Source organism: Meles meles, unplaced genomic scaffold (assembly GCF_922984935.1).
Source record: "Meles meles unplaced genomic scaffold, mMelMel3.1 paternal haplotype, whole genome shotgun sequence".
Lineage (NCBI taxonomy): Eukaryota > Metazoa > Chordata > Mammalia > Carnivora > Mustelidae > Meles > Meles meles.
In genome coordinates this window covers 40296-48354 of record NW_025721133.1, presented here as the reverse complement: position 1 = coordinate 48354, position 8059 = coordinate 40296, and positions in this window count along the sequence as shown.

Here is an 8059-nt window from a genome sequence, read left to right as displayed (position 1 = left end):
CTTGACTTATTTCGCTCAGCATGATTTCTTCCAGTCCCGTCCATGTTGCTACAAAAGTTGGGTATTCATCCTTTCTGATGGAGGCATAATACTCCATTGTGTATATGTACCACATCTTCCTTATCCATTCATCCGTTGAAGGGCATCTTGGTTCTTTCCACAGTTTGGCGACCATGGCCATTGCTGCAATAAACATTGGGGTACAGATGGCCCTTCTTTTCACTACATCTGTATCTTTGGGGTAAATACTGAGCAGTGCAATTGCAGGGTCATAGGGAAGCTCTTTTCTTAATTTCTTGAGGAATCTCCACACTGTTCTCCAAAGTGGCTGCACTAACTTGCATTCCCACCAACAGTGTAAGAGGGTTCCCCTTTCTCCACATCCTCTCCAACACACGTTGTTTCCTGTCTTGCTAATTTTGGCCATTCTAACTGGTGTCAGGTGGTATCTCAATGTTGTTTTAATTTAAATCTCCCTGATGGCTAGTGATGATGAACATTTTTCATGTGTCTGATAGCCATTTGTATGTCTTCATTGGAGAAGTGTCTGTTCATATCTTCTGCCCATTTTTTGATAGGATTATCTGTTTTGTGTGGTTAAGTTTGAGAAGTTCTTTATAGATCCTGGATATCAACCTTTTGTCTGTACTGTCATTTGCAAATATCTTCTCCCATTCCGTGGGTTGCCTCTTTGTTTTATTGAGTGTTTCCTTTGCTGTGCAGAAGCTTTTGATCTTGACGAAGTCCCAAAAGTTCATTTTTGCTTTTGTTTCCTTGGCCTTTGGAGACATATCTTGAAAGAAGTTGCTGTGGCTGATATCGAAGAGGGTACTGCCTATGTTTTCCTCTAGGATTCTGATGGATTTCCGTCTCACGTTGAGGTCTTTTTATCTATTTCGAGTTTATCTTTGTGTACAGTGTAAGAGAATGGTCGAGTTTCATTCTTCTACATATCGCTGTCCAGTTTTCCCAGCACCATTTATTGAAGAGACCGTCTTTTTTCCATTGAATATTTTTTCCTGTTTTGTCGAAGATTATTTCACCATAGAGTTGAGGGTCCATATCTGGGCTATCCACTCTGTCCCAGTGGTCTATGTGTCTGTTTTTATGCCAGTACCACGCTGTCTTGGTGATCACAGCTTTGTAGCAAAGCTTGAAATCGGGTAACATGATGCCACCAGTTTTGTTTTTGTTTTTCAACATTTCCTTAGCAATTCGCTGTCTCTTCTCATTCCCTACAAATTTTAGAATTCTTTGCTCCAGCTCTTTGAAAAATACCGGTGGAATTTTGATCAGAATGTCATTAAAAGTATAGATTGCTCTAGGCAGTATAGACATTTTAACAATGTTTATTCTTCCAATCCAAGAGCATGGAACAGTCTTCCATCTTTTTGTGTCTTCTTCAATTTCTTTCATGAGTGTTCTTAAGTTCCTCGATTACAGATCCTTTACCTCTTTGGTTAGGTTTATTCCCAGGTATCTTATGGTTCTTGGTGCTATAGTAAATGGAATCGATTCTCTAATTTCCCTTTCTGTATTTTCATTGTTAATGTATAAGAAAGCCACTGATTTATGTACATTGACTTTGTATCCTGCCATGTTACTGAATTGTTGTATGAGTTCTAGTAGTTTGGGGTGGAGTCTTTGGCGTTTTCCATATAAAGAATCATGTCATGCGAGGAGAGAGAGTTTGACTTCTTCCTTGCCAATTTGGATACTTTTTATTTCTCTTTGTTGTCTGATTGCCATTGCTAGGCTTCTAATATTATGTTGAACAAGAGTGGTGAGAGTGGGCATCCTTGTCGTGTTCCTGATCTCAATGGGAAAGCTGCAAGCATTTTCCCATTGAGGATGATATTTGCTGTGAGTCTTTCATTGATAGATTTTATGAAGTTTGGGAATGTTCCCTCTATCCCTATACGTTGAAGCGTTTTCATCAGGAACGGATTCTGGATTTTGTCAAATGCTTTTTCTGCATCAATTGAGAGGGCCACGTGGTTCTTCTCTCTTCTCTTATTGATTTGTTCTATCACATTGATTGATTTGTGATTGTTGAACCAAACTTGCAACCCAGGGATGAATCCCACCTGGTCATGGTGGATAATCTTTTTAATGTGCTGCAGGATCCTGTTTGCTAGGATCTTGTTGAGAATCTGCATCCATATTCATCAGTGATATTGGTCTGAAATTCTCATTTTTGGTAGGGTCTTTGCCTGGTTTGGGGATTAGGGTAATGCTATGTTCATAAAAAGAGTCTAGAAGTTTTCCTTCTGCTTCAATTTTTTTTGGAACAGCTTCAGGAGAATTGGTGTGATTTCTTCTTTGAAAATTTGGTAGAATTCCCCAGGGAATGCGTCAGGTCCTGGGCTCTTGTTTTTTGGGAGGGTTTTGATCACTGCTTTAATCTCATTACTAGATATCAGTCTATTCAGGTTGTCAATTTCTTCCTGGTTCAATTTTGGGAGTTTGTAGTTTTCCAGGAATGCATCCATTTCATCTAGGTAGCTTAGCTTTTTTGCATATAACTGTTGATAATAACTTCTGATGGTTGTTCTATTTCCTTGGTGTTAGTTGTGATCTCTCCCTTTTCATTCATCATTTTATTAATTTGGGCTTTCTCTCTTTTCTTTTGGATTAGTGTGGCCAATGGTTTATCAATGTTATTGATTCTCTCAAAAAACCAGCTTCTAGTTTCATTGATACGTTCTACTGTATCTCTCATTTCTACCTAATTGATCTCTGCTCTAATCTTGATTATTTCCCTTCTTGCATGTGGAGTTGGTTTGATTTGTTGTTGATTCTCCAGTTCTTTAAGGTGTAGAGACAGCTGGTGCATCCTGGATTTTTCAATTTTTTGGAGGGAGGCTTGGATGGCTATGTATTTCCCCCTTAGAACCGCCTTTGCTGTATCCCATAGGTTTTGGACCGAAGTGTCTTCATTCTCATTGGTTTCCATGAGTTGTTTAAGTTCATCTTTGATCTCCTGGTTGATCCAAGCATTCTGAAGCAAGGTGGTCTTTAGGTTCCAGCTGTTTGAGTTCCTTCTGAACTTTTCCTTGTGATTCAGTTCCAGTTTCAAAGAACTGTGATCTGAGAATATGCAGGGAATAATGTCAGTCTTTTGGTATTGGTTGATTCCTGCTTTGTGACCCATTGTGTGGTCTATTCTGGAGAAGGTTCCATGTGCACTTGAGAAGAATGAGTATTCTGTTGGTTTAGGGTGGAATGTTCTGTATACGTCTACGAGGTCCAATGTTTCATTCAATGTTCTTATTTCTTTATTAATTTTCTGCTTCGATGATCTATTTCTCAGAGAGGCATATTAAGATCTCCTACTATTAATGTATTCATATCATTATGACTCTTTATCTTGATTAATAGTTTTCTTATCTAATTGGCTGCTCCCATATTGTGGGTATAGGTATTTACAATTGTTAGATCATCTTGGCTGATAGTCCCTTTAAGAATTATGTAGTGTCCTTCTGTATCTCTGACTACAGTCTTTAGTTTAAAATCTAATTTATCTGATATGAGAATCGCTACCCCGGCCTTCTTTTGAGGCCCATTGGCATGAAAGATGCTTCTCCATCCCTTCACTTTCAGTCTGGGTGTATCCTTGGGTTCAAAATGGGTCTCTTGTAGACAATATGGATGGGTCCTGTCGTTTTATCCAATCTGCAAACCTATGTCGTTTTATTAGTGCTTTTAGGCCTTTCACATTGAGAGTGATTATTGAGAGATAGGTTTTGATTGACATCGTGTTGCCTTTGAAGTCTTTTGTTTGTTTGGAGATTTTTGATGACTGTTTCAATCTCCTTACTGGTTATGGGCCTGTTCAGTTTTTCTCTTTCTTCCTGGTTCAGTTGTGGCAGTTTATATGTCTCTAGGAATGCATCCATTTCTTCCAGATTGTCAAATTTGTTGGTGTAGAGTTGCTCATAGTATGTTCTTATAATTGTCTGTATTTCTTTGGTGTTAGTTGTGATCTCTCCTCTTTCATTCATGATTTTATTTCTTTGGGTCCTTTCTCTTTTCTTTTGGATGAGTCTGGCCAGGGGTTTATCAATCTTATTGATTCGTTCAAAGAACCAGCTCCTAGTTTCATTGATTTTTTCTATTGTTTTTTTTGGTTTCTATTTCATTGATTTCTGCTCTGCTCTTTATGATTTCTCTTCTCCTGCTGGGTTTAGGGTTTCTTTCTTGTTCTTTCTCCAGCTCCTTTACATGTAGGGTTAGGTTGTATACTTGAGACCTTTCTTGTTTCTTGAGAAAGGCTTGTACCGCTAGATATTTTCCTCTCAGGAATGCCTTTGCTGTGTCCCACAGATTTTGAACCATTGTATTTTCATTATCATTTGTTTCCATGAGTTTTTTCAATTCTTCTTTAATTTCCTGGTTGACCCATTCATTCTTTAGAAGGATGCTGTTTAGTCTCCATGTATTTGTTCTTTCCAGCTTTCCTCTTGTGATTGAGTTCTAGCTTCAGAGCATTGCGGTCTGAAAATATGCAGGGAATGATCCCAATCTTTTGATACCGGTTGAGACCTGACTTGTGACCCAGGATGTGATCTATTCTGGAGAAGTTTCCATGTGCACTAGAGAAGAATGTGTATTCTGTTGCTTTGGGATGAAATGTTCTGAATATATCTGTGATGTCCATCTGGTCCAGTGTGTCATTTAAGGCCTTTATTTCCTTGTTGATCTTTTGCTTGGATGATCTGTCCATTTCAGTGAGGGGAGTGTTCAAGTCCCCTACTATTATTGTTTTATTATTGATGTGTTTCTTTGATTTTGTTATTAATTGGTTGATATAGTTGGCTGCTCCCACGTTAGGGGCATAGATATTTAAAATTGTTAGATCTTCTTGTTGGATAGACCCTTTGAGTAGGATATAGTGTCCTTCCTCATCTCTTATTATAGTCTTTGGCTTAAAATCTAATTGATCTGATATAAGGATTGCCACCCCAGCTCTCTTCTGATGCCCATTAGCATGGTAAATTGTTTTCCACACCCTCACTTTAAATCTGGAGGTGTCTTTCTGTCTAAAATGAGTTTCTTGTAGGCAACATACTGATGGGTTTTGTTTTTAATCTATTCTGATACCCTGTGTCTTTTGACTGGGGCATTTAGCCCATTAACATTCAGGGTCACTATTGAGAGATATGAATTTAGTGCCATTATTAGTCTGTAAGGTGACTGTTACTGTATATTGTCTCTGTTCGTTTCTGATCTACTACTTTTAGGCTCTCTCTTTGCTTAGAGGACCCCTTTCAATATGTCCTGTAGAGCTGGTTTGGTGTTTGCAAATTCTTTCAGTTTTTGTTTGTCCTGGAAGCTTTTGATCTCTCCTTCTATTTTCAATGATAGCCTAGCTGGATTGAGTATTCTTGGCTGCATGTTTTTCTCGTTTAGTGCTCTGAATATATCATGCCAGCCCTTTATGGCCTGCCATGTCTCTGTGGATAAGTCTGCTGCCAATCTAATATTTTTACCATTGTATGTTACAGATTTCTTTTCTCGGGCTGCTTTCAGGATTTTCTCTTTGTCGCTAAGACTTGTAAATTTTACTATTAGGTGACGGGGTGTGGACCTATTCTTGTTGACTTTGAGGGGGATTCTCTGCCCCTCCTGGATTTTGATGCATGTTCCCTTTGCCATATTAGGAAAATTCTCTCCAATAATTCTCTCCAATAGACCTTCTGCTCCCCTCTCTGTTTCTTCTTCTTCTGGAATCCCAATTACTCTAATGTTGTTTCGTCTTATGGTGTCACTTATCTCTCGAATTCTCCCCTTGTGGTCCAGTAGCTGTTTGTCTCTCTTTTGTTTTCGGCTTCTTTATTCTCTGTCATTTGGTCTTCTATATCACTAATTCTTTCTTCTGCCTCATTTATCCTAGCAGTGAGAGCCTCCATTTTTGATTGTACCTCATTAATAACTTTTTTGATTTCAACTTGGTTAGTCTTTCATTCTTTAATTTCTCCAGAAAGGGCTTTAATATCTCCAGAGAGGGTTTCTCTAATATCTTCCATGCCTTTTTCGAGCCCGGCTAGAATGTTCAGAATCGTCATTCTGAACTCGTGATCTGACATATTACCAATGTCTGTGTTGATTAGGTCCCTAGCCTTTGGTACTGGATCTTGTTCTTTTGTTTGTGGTGATTTTTTCTGCCTTTTCATTTTGTCCAGATAAGAGGATATGAAGGAGCAAATAAAATACTAAAAGGGTGGCAAAGACCCCAGATAAATGCGCTGTAACCAAATCAGAAGAGACCCCAAATTGTGGGGGGAGAAAGGGGATAAAAAGAGCTTCAAAAAAAATGAAAAAAATTTAAAAAACAAATAAAGAAAAAATATAAAAAAGAAAGAATATATATATATATATTTAGATAAACTAGTCAAAAAACTTTAAAAAAGAAAAGGGTAAAAGTTTTAAAAAATTTAGCAGAAGAAGAAAAAAGAAAAAAAGAAAAAAAATTGAAAAAAGAAAAAAAAATTGAAGTAGCCGCAAGACTAAAGAATCATGGGGAGAAAGCCATGAGTTCCGTGCTTTGCTTTCTCCTCCTCTGGAATTGTGCTGCTGTCTTAGGAGTTGATCCTGCTTTCCTTGATAGATGAACTTCGTCCTGGCTGGATATTTTGTTGATCTTCTGGGTGAGGGGCCTGTTGTAGTGACTCTCAAGTTTCTTTGCCCGAGGCGGGATTGCACCTCCCTTACTGGCGTCCAGACTAAGTAATCGGCTCGGGTTCGCTTTTGGGAGCTTCTGTTCCCTGAACGCTTTCTGTAGAGTTACAGAGGACGGGAATGAAAATAGCGGCCTCCTAGTCTCCAGCCCAGAGGAGCCGAGAGCCTGGGGCCCCACTCCTCAGTGCGCCCCCAGAGGACAGCACCCAATCACTCCCGTGTCCCTAGCCTCTAGCCGTGCTCCGAGCTCACCCAACCCGCGACCAGTTCAAGGTAACCCCAGGCTGAGAGTTCAGTCCTCGGCTCTGTCTCTGTAGCCGGCTTCTCTGTTCTAATACCTGCGAGCTATGTGACACTCCGACACCCCTGATCCTTCTGTGACCCTGTGGGACCTGGGGCCACGCTGACCCCGCGTGAGCTTCACCCTGGTTTAGCCTCTGGAGCAATGTCCCTCAGTGGAACAGACTTTTAAAAGTCCTGATTTTGTGCTCTGTTCCTCCGCCGCTTGCCGGGAGCCGGCCCCTCCCCCCGCGGTCTATCTTCCTGTCGTTTTAGATTCACTGCTCCGCCAGTCCTACCTTTCAGAAAGTGGTTGATTTTCTGTTTCTAGAGTTGCTGTTCTTCTCTTCAATCTCCCGTTGGATTTGTAGGTGTTTGCAATGTTTAGATAAGCTATCCAGCTGATCTCCTGCTACCTGATGTAGTCTCAGCCTGCTACTTCTCCGCCATCTTGACTCCTCCCTTCCATTGAGAGCATTTTGAACATCATCCCTGGTGGCTTTCAGTTCTGCCCTAACATTGTGAACATCATCCCTGGTGGCTTTCCTTTCTGCCCTAATCATTTCTGTTTGGTCATCCATGGCTTTCTCCAACCTAGCTATTGCCTGGATAATTGTTAGTCTGAATTCCTTTTCTGACATATTGTCTATGTCGATAGCCATTAGCTCTGTTGCAGAAGGCCCATCCTCTGTATTTTTCTTCTGTTGGGTACTCCTCCTCCTAGTCATTTTGGTAAGAGATGACTGAACAGATGCAGCTGGACTTATCGATTGTGGTACAGTTAATGTGCACCCTGAATGCTTCTGTGCAGTCAGGATTCCCCACCCAGATGAGAGAAAAAAGAAAAGAAAAAGAAATAGAGAAGAAGAAAGAAAAAAAAAAGGAAAAGAAAAAAGGGAAAAGAGATAGCGAGAGAGATAGGAAAAAAAGGGAAGATAAAAGAGAAGGCTCAGCCAAAATGGGCCCCAAGGTAAGATTTATGAAGTATACAAACAAAAACAGACAAACAAAAAGACTGATAAAAGTATATGACAAGAGAACAAAATATATATATATAAGCAAAAAAAAAAAAAAAAAAAAAAAGGGAAGAACTTCATCA